Source organism: Ambystoma mexicanum, chromosome 11, assembly GCF_040938575.1.
Source record: "Ambystoma mexicanum isolate Mex_15411 chromosome 11, UKY_AmexF1_1, whole genome shotgun sequence".
In the NCBI taxonomy this organism is placed as follows: Eukaryota; Metazoa; Chordata; class Amphibia; order Caudata; family Ambystomatidae; genus Ambystoma; species Ambystoma mexicanum.
Window position 1 is genome coordinate 1,270,734,935 of NC_090934.1, and position 15,730 is coordinate 1,270,750,664.

Genomic DNA, 15,730 nt, shown 5'->3' on the forward strand with positions numbered 1-15,730 from the left:
GCTGTTTGGTGGCCACCTATCTACGGCAGGGACAAGCAGTCTGATGCACCCTGGGGTGTTTAAATAACAGAGACAGAGAATATTATTAAAATCTGTTGATTATACCGGAACAGGCAGCCAGGCAGCCAGCGGAGTGCCGAAACACTAGGGAGCTCATTTTTGAGTTCCCCGTAATTTGGCAGCAGGAACCCGTTACGTGTGCACCTTCACGTACATGGGACCCAGCCGACACATTTTTGTGATTTGCAAGGTGGAGTGCAAAAGGGGGTGTACAAGCGTGTACACTCCCTCTTGCCCTCCCCTTTTGCCCGCCGCCATGCAAATTGAGTTAACGCTGCCTGCTAGCATTTATAATGGATCCCTAAGGAGTCTGCCTGCTTTATGCTGGTGCAAAAGGCCAGCGGTCTCCAAAGGAATCCCCAGTATTTGCACAGGCATTAAAATCCATGCCGGCGCAAATGCTGAGGTATTTGTATGGTGTAGAGGAAGGGAGCTTCATACACGTAAATTAAGTTCAGCCCCTCCTCTCTGCCGTACAAATGAATACAAATATGGAGTACCAGAAACAAACTGCAAAATCCATAAGCAAGGCTTTTACACATTTTGTTTCCGGTTATACAGGAGGAAAATGGGCTCCTAAATGTCCAGTGGAAATCTGTTTAGCACCTTGCAGGCGGAAGAAGAGTAAAAAGGCAACGAGGTAATAAGGCAGTTGCTGGATACTAAGAGAGGCTGAAGGAACGGCCCGAGGGCCCTAGCAAATGCAGCCTGTAACATGTGCACTCCAAAACTCAAATGTTATGTTCTGATTTGAAGAACATGTTGCTGTGTCTATAACACTGCCAACATGAGGGCAGCTGCTCTGTGGTCCCCAGAGGCTTGGGGCCCATTTCAACAGAAAAAGTTGAAAGGCACTGACGCAGTACCTGCTAATACATGCCGCTCCCTGAGGACTTGGACAGAGACTACGAATAACAACAAAAACAGTCTAGGAGTGAGAGGGGGAGCAGTCGCAGAGCCATTGTTAAAGGCTCTGTAGGTCTCCCCTTTAGAATGCTGCTAATTTAAACAGACCTGCCTACCTTAACGAGGATTAGTTCCTTCTCTCTCTGAGCGTAGGTCCTCCCTTTAATCTCCTTCTGACGACAACTAGAGGTCCCCAATTAGGTCGTAGCACAGATAACCTATACTGTATGTACGTGATTATTTCGTAAACGAAAATATCGATTTTGAATATCACAAATTCGACATGACCGTATAGAGATAATCACATACGTGACCCCCCGCGACACTATCCTCCTACCCACCTACCCATAAAAACGTACTGCTTACTTACGTCTGCACAGCCAAGGCCCGGTCCCGCGTTGCGAGTTCCCCCCTCCCCATTTTATATTTTAATCTTTCTTCGTCCCCTGCTGTCCTTGTTATGGAAGCGGGGGACACCCACACCCCTGAATTCCCTTAATGTGGAAGAAGGGAACTGAGGGACACCCCCGCCACCCCCGGGCCCCTTCTTCAACATTTTGAGTCTTTGTTTTCTTTTTTCACTGGCGAATTCGCCATTTTGTTTCATGCATTGTTTTTACGAGCTTTCCCCCATACCGATATACCTGCCCATGATCTCAACTTGTCAAAGGCTGATCTCCATCAGAAGTCTGTCACATCCTTTGATATAACCTCTTTAGTACTGTTGCAATAAAATGGATCTTGCCTAGGGGTCAAAATCTACTATAAAGTTCTGTTAAAATGATACTTGTGCTCATAGATCGACCTCCAAATCAGAACTTGCTTAGCAATATATTAAATAACAATGGAGCAAGTGAGTAAAACATGCAGTTGTGCAGTCTGGTGGCCGCTGTTTCTTAACAGTTCCACCCACGTACATTTGATCTATTCATGTATTGTATTTATACAGTGTTTACACCTCTGTGGGTGCACAAGTTATAAAATGGCCGAAACTATAAATGACATTACTAGACAGAAACTTTATACTTTTCTTGATGGTTAGCAGAAGTAAAAAGATAAGCTTTGAGATAAAAATGAGTGGAGGGAAGAGTAGAGGCTGAGAAGAGAGAGCGAAGAAGGGAGTGTTACAACAAGACAAGAGAAAGAACAGACATGGGACTGGGTAGAGGGAGGGTGGAGGGCAGCTAGTAAGTAAAGGACAGCAGACATAAGAAAATGAGAGGGAGGATAGATGGAAATCGAAGGAGAAAGAGAAGCAGGAGCTAAGCCTTGGATCCATTTTAAACCCATAGAGAGAAAGCGGAACCGAAGACGAGCAGGAATACGGAACTAGCAAAGCTAGAATGCTCAATAGGGGGGCGAGGATGTCAGACGTCGGAAAAGAGTTCAATGGGGACAGCTCATTGGCTGGGACTCCAAGAAGAAGTGAGGAACAGCAGCTGGGTCAGGAACAAATGAGGGTAGGAAGAAGAGACTTGGTGTCGAAAGAAGTAAGAGGAGGGTTCTTGCAGATGTACAACTGAAAATGGCAGGAACTAGCATGAGAAGAGATGTGAGCAGAAAAGGAAAGCGAGGGATCTAAAATGATGCTAAGGTTGAAAGTGAATAATAGATGGACAGTCATAGGGAGAAGAGGTGGGGAAGAAGAGGGTGTCAATCTTGGATGGTTTACGATGAAGCTGGTAAGTGAGCATCCAAGACAGAGAGAAAGATGGCAGAAAGAGAGACGCAGATTGAAGAGTGGAGCTGATGATCAGTGATGAAAGAAAGGAAACAGATTTGAGAGTCATCAGCATGGAATGGACAATTTGAACCAAAAGAGTGGCTAATAGAAGAAAACGGCATAGTACAGAGGGACAATAGTCGTGGTCCAAGAACTGAATCCTGGGGGACACTGAAACAGAGCGGGGAATATGGATGAGTGATCGTCACTCGTATACAAAGAGTAGGAACAATGGGAGGGATAGGAAGGAAACCAAGAAAGAACAGAGTTAAAGATGCCCCCAAAGAAAGAGAAGAACAGAGTCCACAGGATCTATCCTGGGTATCCAGTGAGAATCTCGTCAAGCAAAATGTCACCAGGGGGCGACATTTCCCCAAAATTGCACCCTAACTAAAATCAAATACTTTCCCTAAGTATTCAAGGATTGGAGTTTAGAATAGTAAATGACACCCCTCCTACAATATTTGGGGAAAGCATTTCAGGGGTCGGGAAAGAGAATCGCCTCCCTGACGACATTTTGCAGGCAAGTATTCCCATGGACCCCGACCTTGTTCCCCAGGCAGCTTCTATTAAACATATTGCACCATGGAGTGGGTTCTGATGAATCCTTGCTGTTTTCTTTCTATCTCTTTCCTTCATATCTCCTTGCTCTCTTTTGTAAAGAAAGGCCTCCCCATTTAACTTGCCAGGTACATTGAGAGTTCTTTTCTTTTTCCAATACAAATTGCATGGTGCAAATGAGGCATCGCTGTAAATTACCCAGCATCATTAAGGCCTTTGAGCTTGAAACCAGGAATAATATCTCCATGTGTGTATATCGAATGATGTTTTCACATGTATGGAAGTGTGAAATAAAATGCCATTACAAATGGTGTTCCTGTGCTTCATGAGTACATCATGACTTTTTGTTAACATTATAAAACCGCAATTATCTAAGCTGGTAATGCCTGTTTGATAGCAGTGATCGAAGTGAGTGGGAACTGTCGGAACGGTATTCAACTACTTTACATTTTTCCTGTTTACCATTCCTATACTTTTTACGACCATATTCACCATTCTATACAGAGGATTTGTCCATTCATGTCCCTGTGCAAGTGTAAAGTTGTAATAGGAGCCTTAGATACTAGTCACTTAGACTATTGGAATGCCCCAGCCGCAAAACTTGCCACAGGTTGCACTATGCTTCTGCCTACCGTCTCCCCTCCCCAGACCAGAGTTCCACTACTTTTTTTCGGTACACTTCTACCACTGTTTGATAGAGGTCTCGAACAGTGGACAGCCACATCTGAAAGGGTGCCTTGCACTCTGAAGCTGCTGAATGGGGAAGTAATCTCGACGGGTACAAAGTCGAGCCAACGTGGAACTCAAAGGAAGGAAGTTCGAAATGAAGCAGCCCTTAGAGAGTGCGTCTCAGGGAGGCAAATCCCAGACATTCTCTTAAGGTCATACGGGTTGGAAAGAGGAAAAATTACACCAAAGGCTTCAGGGGCAGTAAAGTACTAGCCAAATAGCATTTCCCCCCTGGCGCGCTCCAGACAAACCACACACGATGCTTCCGGCATGTGGCAGGACTAGAGTGGCCAGTTGACACCTTGTCACTGGGACACGAATGTTCTAGTGGTGGGTTTCCATTTGAAAACAAATGCATTTTGGGAGTTGCAGTTTTGGCTAACTTCCACTGGACATTTGGGACTTAGACATCATGATGTGAAAAGGGTGAACCTGGGACTGAAAACATAGCATTCCATGGCTGGATTCAACTGGTCACCTTAATCAGGCTGCCAATTGGTGTGTTCCACATTATCTTGTAATGATAACAGTCCACGTCAGGTTTGGCGAGCCTTTATTAGTTATATCCAATCAGCTGCACTCCAACCTCACATCTCATTCCAATCTATAATAGGGCCAATTAATACTGACAATGGTTCAGTTACTGAATAAATCCCGGGGTTATTGTAATTCCTTCTGCACATACAGTTCCCGAGGACAGTGCAGCATTCACAAAATCGTTACTTTTTGTAGATGGTCAGATTATAATTATTTATTTATAATGCGCTTAATACCATAAGTGGTTTCTAAGGTGTGATTGGGATTCGAACCTGTGTTGGGTTGTCGTGCTTCCAAGACAGAACACGTTGCCCCTGAGCTATCCTTACTCCAAAAGGACTGGATAAGGACTGCAACACTGCATCAATCACGGTGTGTATCTTCTCAATGAACCTCACTGGTTTGTTTCTCACACTAGGGAGCTTTTTGCACAAATTCCTCAAATCCCCTGGTGTCCATTGGGCATAAACGTATACCTGTCACCTCCGCCAGCACTCGCTCCTGATAACTGTCTGGCAGCTAGGCATGGCATGGTGTATCCAAGGCATGACAGCACCAAATGTTGACTATTACAGCCTTTCATTTCACCATATAGAGAAAAGGTTTATTTCCACGCAGGTGTGCAGAAATGGGTGGAAACCCAGCATAGAATCATCGTCCAAAAAATTGTGGACTCCAAACTCAGAAATGTCTTGTTGTTTAATGGAGTTATACGCAATGAGCCTCATCCCAAAGGTTAAGATGAGACATTTAGTCGGTTACATTAACAATGAACTTCCTGCTGGTGCATCCACCAACCTTCCATTGCATGGCTGTACGGCACCATTCACAACCTCTAAAATTTGACATGCGCAGAGGCATTGCTAGGGGGGCTGAGGGGGCTATAGCCACAGTGTAAATGGGCTCACAAGACCAGGTATGTTAAATACAGTTTATGTGGCTTTATTAAAGCAGCATACCAAAAGACCCCCAGCCCAGGCAACATCCAGCATATAACTGACAAAACTTAAGCAACAACATAATCAAAGTACAGAATTCCAGAATGGATGGGTAAGGAGGGATCCATTCTGGAATGGCACAGTAGCAGGCCTAACCTATGAAAGCACTAACATGAGCTGCAGCAGTAACCACAGCAACAAGCAAAACAATTATGCATATAACCTTTATACAACACACCTCCCTCCCCTGTGGAATACATTTCTTTATTACAAGATATAAACTCATTAGAAAGTATAACATCTATCTTTTTACCTTAGCGACTCTGGACAAATCCCAGATTTTACCACTTTCCACACACACACAGAATTCTTGTAAATTCGCGCAACTCTAACAGGTTCAGTGTAGAGAGGCTCTCCTTTTCTGGAGACGACTGCTCTCCTTATTCTCACCCAATCTCCAACCTCAACCACAGTTTTTCTTCTTGGATGTTTTTCATTGACTTTCTCTACCCATTTCTTTTTGCGATCATCCATCTTTTTCTTCACAACATCCACAACTACATCTGTTGCTCTCGCCCTGCCCAACCAGGCTGGTGCCACACAAGTGTTTGCTTTTCGTTCTCTCATTAGTTCAAAAGAACTAAACCCTGTCTCAATTCGTGGAGCCATCCGTAACGCATATAATCTGTTTCTCACAGCCACTCTCCTGTCAAGACCACATGCATTCGCTCCACGAATAGCTTCCATAATGCATCGATTCACTCTTTCGACCATACCATTTGCTTGGGGATAATATAAAGGCGTCCTTTTGTGTTTAATTCCACATTTATCAAGATATTCTAAAAATATTTTCCCCATGAATTGTGGACCATTATCAGTGAGGATACTCCCGGGTAAACCCTCCCTCTCAAATACATCTTCCAGGAATTCTACTATGCATCGACATGTGACTTCTCTCAAGATCTTAAATTCAGTCCACCTTGAAAAGGTATCTACCATAACCAGAATGAACCTTCCTCTACCTACACCCATGTCAACAGGACCCAAAACGTCCATAGATAGGTCCTGCCACACTCCCTCAGGAGTGTTGGTTTTTCCCATTGGTTGGGGCACCGCTATCAGGTTTTTTCCTGATTTGATACAATCAGTGCATGCACCAACTACTTTCTCAATCTCTCCATCAATCCCTGGCCACCAGTAATCAGCCTTTATCACTTCTTTTGTTTTACATACACCAATATGTCCTTGGTGAGCAGAACCTATTAGTTTTCCTCTCAGACAACCTGGGACTACCAACTTGTCCCACCGGTACAACAACTCTCCTTTCACTGACAATTCATTCCTCACCTCCCACATTGACCTTTCCTCACCAGACAAAAGTCTTTTCTCTGGCCATCCACCCTCTACAAAAGCCATGATCCGTTTCCACATTTCACTTGACTTCAATACTTGAATCCACTCTTGTTTCTGTATAATACCCTCCACGGGTGCAAAAACCATTTCATTTTCACCACACACACTATTTCCTCTATCATTTACACTATCTTCCAGCTTCACCCTTGAGGCATGGTCAGCCTGAACATTCTCTTTGCCAGCGACTACTTCTATCACAAATTTATGACATTGTAGTCTGGTTACCCAACCTGCCACTCTCCTTGAAACTTTGTCAAGACCTTTGTTTTCAAAAATCGACTTAAGTGGTCTGTGATCAGTTCTTAGGATAAATTCCTGGCCCCAGACAAAATTCTTCATTTTTTCTATGCCCCAATGGCACGCCAAAGCTTCTTTTTCCAACACAGAATAATTCATTTCTGCACCTCTCAACATGCGAGATGCGTGCATCACCACCATCTCCGTGCCATCAACATCTGGCTGCAACATCACCACTCCTATGCCTGTGTCGCTAGCATCCACAGACAGAATTGTCTTCTTTCTCGTGCCAAACATCGATAAGGGTTTTGCCATATCAATTTTTCTTTTCATCACTTGAAATTCTTTTTCGCATTCACTGCTCCATACAAATTCAATACCTTTTCTCAGCAATGCCCTTAAACTAGTTATGCAATCAGCATAATTTTCACCGAACCGATGATAAAATTCAATGGTACCTAAAAATGATCTCAATTCAGCCTTATTCTTTGGTGATTGCGTTTTCAAAATGGACTCTACCAAATTTCTTTTTGGTTTGAGTCCTTGTTCCGATATTTCATGACCAAGATAATCCACCACTTGAGTCATAAAAACACACTTTTCACCACGTAAAGTTATTCCTCTTGCATTGAATACTTTCAGGACTAAATCAAGTCTTGTTTCAACTCTTCCTCATCCTTCCCACATATCAGGACATCGTCCTGAAAGCACCACACTCCACTGACATCCTTCAATAATTTGTCCATAACCTTTTGGAACACAGAGGACGCTGATACCAATCCAAAAGGCATGCGCTTAAATTGATATATTCCCTCATAGGTAATAAAAGCAGTCAATTTGCGCGATTCAGCATCTAAACTTATCTGATGATAGGCGCTTGCCATATCAAGTTTTGCAAAATATTTAGCACTCCCAATCCTACTTAACAATTCTCCCATATTTGGGAGAGGATGGCGATCTGCCACAACACACCGATTGAGTTCCCTTAGGTCAATGCACACTCTCGAATCCCCATTGCTTTTCTTCACCACAACCACAGGAGATATCCATTCCACTGCCTTGCCTGGCTCAATAATTCCCTCTTTCACCAATTTTACCAATTCATCACGCACAGCCTTCCGCATTGACAGCGGTAATGGTCTAAGTTTTGACACAACTGGAATGCTAACTTATTTTATCATAATTTTGTGGACCATCCCCTTGAGGCACCCTACCTTGTTACAGAACACTTCAGGGTACCTTGCTACCATTTCACATTTGGTTCTGTTTCTGTTGGATTCTGGGGAGTTAACTACATTGAGGACCTGTTCTTCACTGTTGGGATCTAACTTAATTCTTAATCCCCTCTGTTCTTTCCAACCTAACAATGTTTTACCTCTTTTGGTAACATATATTTTTCCATGTGTCATCCTCCCTTTAAACTTGAGCTCTGCATCACAACACCCCAAAATGTCTATCTTGTCTCCATTGTACCCCCCCGGGCATTTTATCTGATGGAGATAAACATTCAATGACACCTCCAATCACATTTTCAAAAACCGCTCTGGACATTAACGTGATCTTGGAGCATGAATCGGCAAGCATTTTAACCGAATGACCATTCACTTCTATCCATGCTGAGGGGTGTTCACACTCATCAGCGCCTGAGCATTTTACCATGTGCACTGTAACAATTTCATTCTCTGAAGCATCAGTTTCTTCAGACGACGCACCATCATATTCTTCAATCAGAAGCGTTCCCTTACCACCTCCAATTCGATAATTTTTACAACAATTCTCGAAATGGCCCTATTTCTTACACACACTACAGTTCACACGCCTTCCAGGACAAATAGGGGATGTGGATAAATGTTGTGCACTCCCACAGCGAAAACACTGCCTATCTTCCCTTTTTAAGTTGAATTGGGCAGTGTCCTTTTGAGAATGTCTATTACCTTGTTCACACCCCCCACCTTTAGATTGGGTGTACTCGTAACGCTTATTGGGCCTAGCTCTCTGTTTCTTCCTCTTTTCCTTAGGAGGAGCTCCCTTCTTATCTCCAACCCTTAATACCTCCACACCTGGGGCTGACTTATTTTCCTTTATTGACAATTTTGCCACACACTGCAATGTGTGCTCAATCCTTTTTGCAATACTAATAACTTCCTCCAAATTGGGATCATCCTACAACCAAATCTCCTCACGTATTTTATCATTTGAACAGTGGATCATAAATTGATCCCTTATGTGTTCCTCCAACCCGCCACCGAATTTACAGTTCAGGGATAAATGCCTCAAAGCAGTTATATAATCTTCAACAGATTCTCCCTCATGTTGGCATCTCATGCCAAAATGATATTGTTCTAATACAGTACTAGTTTTTGATTCAAAATGTTTATCAAGTTTGATCAGCGTCTGGTCAGAATCATTAGCACCCTCTTCCAAATCTAATTCAGCAACATCAGGGAGTGTGTCATATATCCTCTGACCTTCATAACCCAAAAAATACATCAACATAGCCACTTTCCGCTCTACAGACATCCCATTTCCACATGTAGCCTTAACATAATGCAGAAAACCTTTCTTCCAAGGGGCCCACTTAATTTTCGGTGGACCCGGAGTGGGCATAAACACTTGCGGACCCGGGACTCCAGACAGAGCCATGTTTTCTGCCACTGATACGCTGTGAAACAACAGTAATTTTCACCCAAACTGAGAAAGCAGTACCAAAACACAACAGCAGCTGACTGTATGCGCGAAACGGATGATGCAGTTTTTCTCCTTTTTTTTTTGTCTTTTCTTTTATGCCAAGTCAGGAACTTCCAAGTCACAAATAGATATCACCATGTGAATTTTCAAGTCACAAATAGATATCACCATGTGGTCAAACACCCATGGCATTCAATGTATGTTAATCCAAATACAGCAGGCTGTGGGCTCAATTGAGAGTCAAATCCTCTTCACCAACCATCAATATCTTCAGTAGTGGGGGCTGAACTTTCACCTCTCCATCGACGGTGCCGCCGAGGTGCGGCACGTCTCCAGGCAGCTCTCCGATCACGGGCACCCGTCGGGGTCAGTCCGTCACTGTGCCGCAAACATGCTCCGCAGCCCAAACGCTACTCGCAAAGCGTGTACGCTTCGATGAGGCACGCACCAGACATCCAGCAGTATCAGTAGCGCTCGGCACTGCGCACTCCAGCGCCCAGGAAAGAAATGAATCACTTTTGTGGTGGATGACACTGCAAAATGCGTGTCCAAAACGGATCGTCTCCTGTGTATCCCACCTGGGTGCCAACTCCAACTCTTCACCAAACACGGCCTCCTGATGCAGCTGGGGGTCTGGTCTCAGCAGGGATCGCGTCCACATCCCATCCTCGTCGCCATTGTAAATGAGCTCACGAGACCAGGTATGTTAAAGACAGTTTATGTGTCTTTATTAAAGCAGCATACCAAAAGATCCGCAGCCCAGGCAACATCCAGCATATAACTGACAAAACTTAAGCAACAACATAATGAAAGTACAGCATTCCAGAATGGATGGGTAAGGAGGGATCCATTCTGGAATGGCACAGTAGCAGGCCTAACCTATGAAAGCACTAACATGGGCTGCAGCAGTAACCACAGCAACAAGCAAAACAATTATGCATATAACCTTTATACAACACCCAGGTCTTCTGGTTTTAGCCCCGGATAGAAGCTCAGGGGGTACAACCAAAAAGGCTAGCTAGCCCCCGCTTCTGACAGTCCCAAAGTTCGTGCAACCCAGATCTTTTCCAGACCTAGCAACTCCCCAGTGACATGGCCTATCCAGGTGAAACAGACCACTGCCTCTAGCAGATCTTTCCACAACACCTGACGATACCTGACTCAGCAACTGAACACAAGAGATTCTCTATTGCAGTTCTCAGGCAACAAAGCCCGCCTTCAACGATGATGCCGAGCCAGTCGCAAGGTCTACCTGTCCCCTGAATAGAGCTTGGTGTAACACATTCACTGCTGCATGGGCTCTTGTGCGTGCCCACCAATCAGCTTTCGTTCCACAACACATCTAAACATGGCTGCGGCTCAGCTCGGTCCATGGCTCATGGATGTTCAGGAACATACACAGAAGTAAAATATTACTGTGGTTTCGCCAAGGTCAAGAGAGGCAGGACATTACATGGATACACGTTTATATCTTGCCACTCTCTGTCTATGAACTTATCTAAAGGTGGGGTTCTATGCAGTACTTAATAAGGGCAGTTGTCCTGTTTCTAAGTGCAGAGGGGGATAAGAGAGGCAACAAGAATCAGGAAGATGTGGGTTGTTCGGGTGTGGTCAGATGAAGAGGAGGTAACTGGCAAAGAGACCAGCATCAGGAATAATGGTGGTTTGGAGCATGCAGGTGATTTTTGAAAAGATTAGTTATTAGTTTGTGAGTGAAAGTGGTACTCAGTGGTGAGTGTGTGTGTGTATGACTAGTGGTTTGAGGGAGTGTAGGGAGTGAGCGGGAAGTGGTTGTGAGAGTGCAAGGAGTGAAACTGGGGAGAAAATGGGTGGAGTAGTAGTTATAGTGTGGGGGAGGGAGCAGTAGTGTAAAGTAATGAGTGGTACTGAGGAGGAAGAAGTAACATCGAAGGGTGGAGGCAAATGAGAGAAGGCCCAAAGGTGAATGGAGGGATAGAGGAGGAAGATGCATGAAGTAGGAGTGAAGGAGGGAGCAGGAGACTAGTGACAGAAGAATCATAAAAAAAGAACAGAGCCCAAAACATCTCCTAATACTAACAGCAAGTTAATAATCCATAACATGACATTCAAGAGATACAATTATTATATACATGGTTTATTAAACATAGAAACTTACACACATTTCTAAAATATGTACAACAATGACAATCCATTAAACTACAGACCTATAGTAATTAATCGTTCAGATCTCACACACATTCACAACACACCATGTGTGAACCAACACCGGTTTTGTATTTGTCACACACATACAATAGTACACACATAAACACCAACAGAAGAACTTTTGCAATACGAAAACCTTGAAAAATTCAGGGTTTCCCTGTCCTAGAGAGAGTACACTTTTTCAAAAGAGCAATACTCTCATAAGGAGGCGTTATGTTAATCCGCTGTTATTTAACACAGATATGCTCATCAAGTCATGCAGTGGTCATTTGTTTCTTGACATGTTTTGGCCAGTTGAGCCCAATGTGTTGCTCAGCCTTCCTCAGGGTAAAACAGGAATACTTATCGGTGGACACAACTCTGAAAAAAGGAAAAAAAGAAAAGATCATTAACTTGCGTAATTTCCGATGGGGGCAACCAATGTCACCTTGCTGCACAGTGTTAGTGCATTAAGCTTATATGTCCTTTAGGATGTCCCTGCTGACCTGCCTTCTCCAGTATACATATGGATCAAGGAATGACATTCGGAAAATACATTATAATAATTTGTGGTTATTTATATCGTGCTTAAGTGCCAAGGACGAGTATGCCCGTCCTTTTTGCATAGACTTGCATAATAGCCTGGCACTTACCCAGAGGTTTCTAAGCGCGGACCCGGGGATCGAACCTGTGTTGCTCAATGTCGTTGCCGTTGAGCTATCCTCCCGAGACAACTGAAATATGTACTTATACCACTCTGATTTTTTTAAAAATAATATTGAATTAAAGAGAAAAGCATGAAGAACTATCAGAATTAAAACTGGCATTATCCATGTGATATGTGTGCAGCGTGCAGATGACGACATTTACATGGATCTGCCATCACTGCGCGGCCGAAAAAACAGCAAATGGAAAATTCCGAATGCGAAAATGCAGGCACACAATGATCATATAGATCACATCTAAGTGTTACTGCCACAATCCCTGCCTTGCGACTGCAGAGAACACCCTTAACCCCCTTATACAGTGCAAGGGAAGCAGGGGGCACCCTCGCAGACCCCGCTCTCCTTGTGAGGTATAATGGGAATTCATCATTTTTGTTTACTGCTGAATGCGCAGTAAACGTGCATTGAGGTTTCCCCCATTATTTTGGTACAATACCCATTTACACACAACAGTTCTGTCTGGAAACTCAAAAATGTTCTAATTGGAACACTAACATTTTTATTTACAGTGTATGCTGGCCTGTAACAAGACCTACATTGGTATGACCACCAGAGGTATCTCCACAAGGATTGCAGAACATAGATGCAAGATTCGTAACAGAAATACACAAGCCCGCTTGTGATAATTGTTTATTGAATTTCACCCACAAGACCCTTAGTTGGTTTACTGTGAGGATCGACCTCTTAGTTTTTGGAGCGTAGACAGAGGAGAACATCAGACGTATAGAGGTAGAGATTATGTGGGCGTGATAGGAAGGAGCCTAAGTTGGGGAGCAGGTCTTAAAGGCGCCCCCTATGATCCCTTTTAGTGAACCGACAAAACTGATAGTGTAGGAGGGTGTTCAGACAGATGTGGCAATGGTCATTAGGTTTTCCCTCCTGGTGAAGCCAGAACATAGACAGTAGGGAGAAAACTCCAGTACATGCTAGCCTTGGCAGTAGAGACACCTGGGCTGGGGAGGGATTGGTGCTTTTAGATGAGAGAGGGAAGAATGGCCCTAGCACCCTGATAAACCCTCTTGAACCGTCTCTGGCAGTTGGAGTATTCTTTGAGCCATCTGTGAGATAGCACAATGCAGTTAGTACATCAAAGTGCATTTAGTACAACACAATCCACATACTGCACAATAAATATAGCACAATACACACATCCTATCAAGATGCAACACAGTAACAACACCATGCACATCCCAGCACCACACACGCACTATACCTCTCTCGCTCCCCCCTCCTCTTGCCTGGCCTCTCTCCTTTCTACTCTCTCTGTCTCTTTCCCACTCCCTCCTTTCCCCTTCTCTCAAGCTGTGCTCCCCCATCCATGTGCCTCCCCGCCCACCTCCCTTCTTTGCCCTTCTACTTAATCTTTCACCTTCTGTCACTTAACTTTCAATTCATCTCCCTCTCATTCTCCCTCTCTGCTCTCCCTCTCACCACTCCATCTCTTTCTGTCTCTGTCATCTCGCGCACTCCTCTATCTTCCTGCTCCCTCTTTTTTGCCTTCACTCTCATTCTTCTCCCTTCTCATCTTCTCGTCCTCCCTCTCCTAATCCGATTAATTCTCTTCCTCTAATACGTTCCCTCGCTTACCATCTCCAGAAAATATCTCCATAAGGTTATCGGATATATAACATGCATTAGTCATTGTGCAAAGGAGGATTGGTTGATTACTGCACGGCCAAATCGCTTAAAGAAGAATTGGTTGCAATTTTTTGATTGAATTTTGCCACATATATATGTGGGGGTGGGTTTATGATATGATATGATATTTTATACACAAGTGTTTCAGAGCGCGCACCAGGCAAAAGGGAGGGGAACAAGGGGGAACAAAAAGAAAAACACTGATCTTATTAGGCCTAGTGACATTTAAGAAAGCGCAAGTGCATAGAAAAGGGAAGAGTGGGGAAGTGCATGGAAGGAGGGGGAGTGGAGATTGCGGAACAGAGGAGAGAAAATAATAAATAAAAAATAAATAAATAAATACACAAATAAATAAATAAGGGCAATAAATCATGGTAGTGCAGCCAGCAGGTGGCAGGTGAAAGTCAGATAAGGGATATCTGATAAGTGCAGAAGAAAAGTGGGAGGGGAACTCTATGGGTACAGATACAGAACCCCAGTGCATGGGGTGGCCCGGAGGCAGTGCAGGAGGGTGGCAGGGTGAGCAGGTACCTGGGCCCGAGTGACAGAGGGTGGCCAGGTGCACAATGCCAAAAGAAGAAACAGAGTCAACAGGGGAGAAGGGGGCAAAGGCAGAGGTAAAGAGGAAGGACTTGAGGCGCTTCCGGAACCAGAGATGGTTTTCCTCAAGTTTCAGGGTGGCCGGGAGGGTGTTCCAGAGGGAGGCCCCAGTCGAAGACAGATATCTACCCCCAGCTCATTTCTTTGCAAAACTACGAACCCTGAGGGAGTTAGAGGTAGAGGAGCGAAGGGCTTGAGTGGGGAGGTATTTACGGAGGGATAGTTGAAGGTATTTTGGACCTAGGCCCCAGAAAGCGTTGTGGACAATGCAGAGGTTTTTAAATGTAATCCTTGCATCCACTGGGAGCGAATGAAGGGATTTCAGGGCTGGAGAGATACAATCCCAGGGCTTGAGGCCAAGGACAAGTCTCCCAGTCCTGTTCTGGATTAATTGTAGAGGGCGGAGAGTAGAGGCAGGTAGATTTAGAAAGAGGTTGTTACAGTAATCCAGTCTTGAGAGAACCAGAGCTTGGGAGACAATACGCTTTTGAGGGAAGAAGAGGAAAGACAGAGTGCCTCTGAGGAGGTGCAATAAAAAGTTTGACTTTTTGGAGACATCAGCGATGTGTGTGGAGAAGGAAAGTGTGGAGTCAAAGATAACCCCGAGGTTCTTACCCACGCAAATGGTGGTAGGAAGAGGGCCAAGGGAGGCTGGCCAGAGAGTGAAACGGAAGGATGGAGATGGTGTACCAATAAGGAGGATCTCTGTCTTGTTGGCATTTAGGCCACGATCGTTGGGAGAACACCAATTTTGAATGGCAATTAGACAATCAGAGATGAGGGAAGGAGAGGAGGAGGCTGAAGGAAGC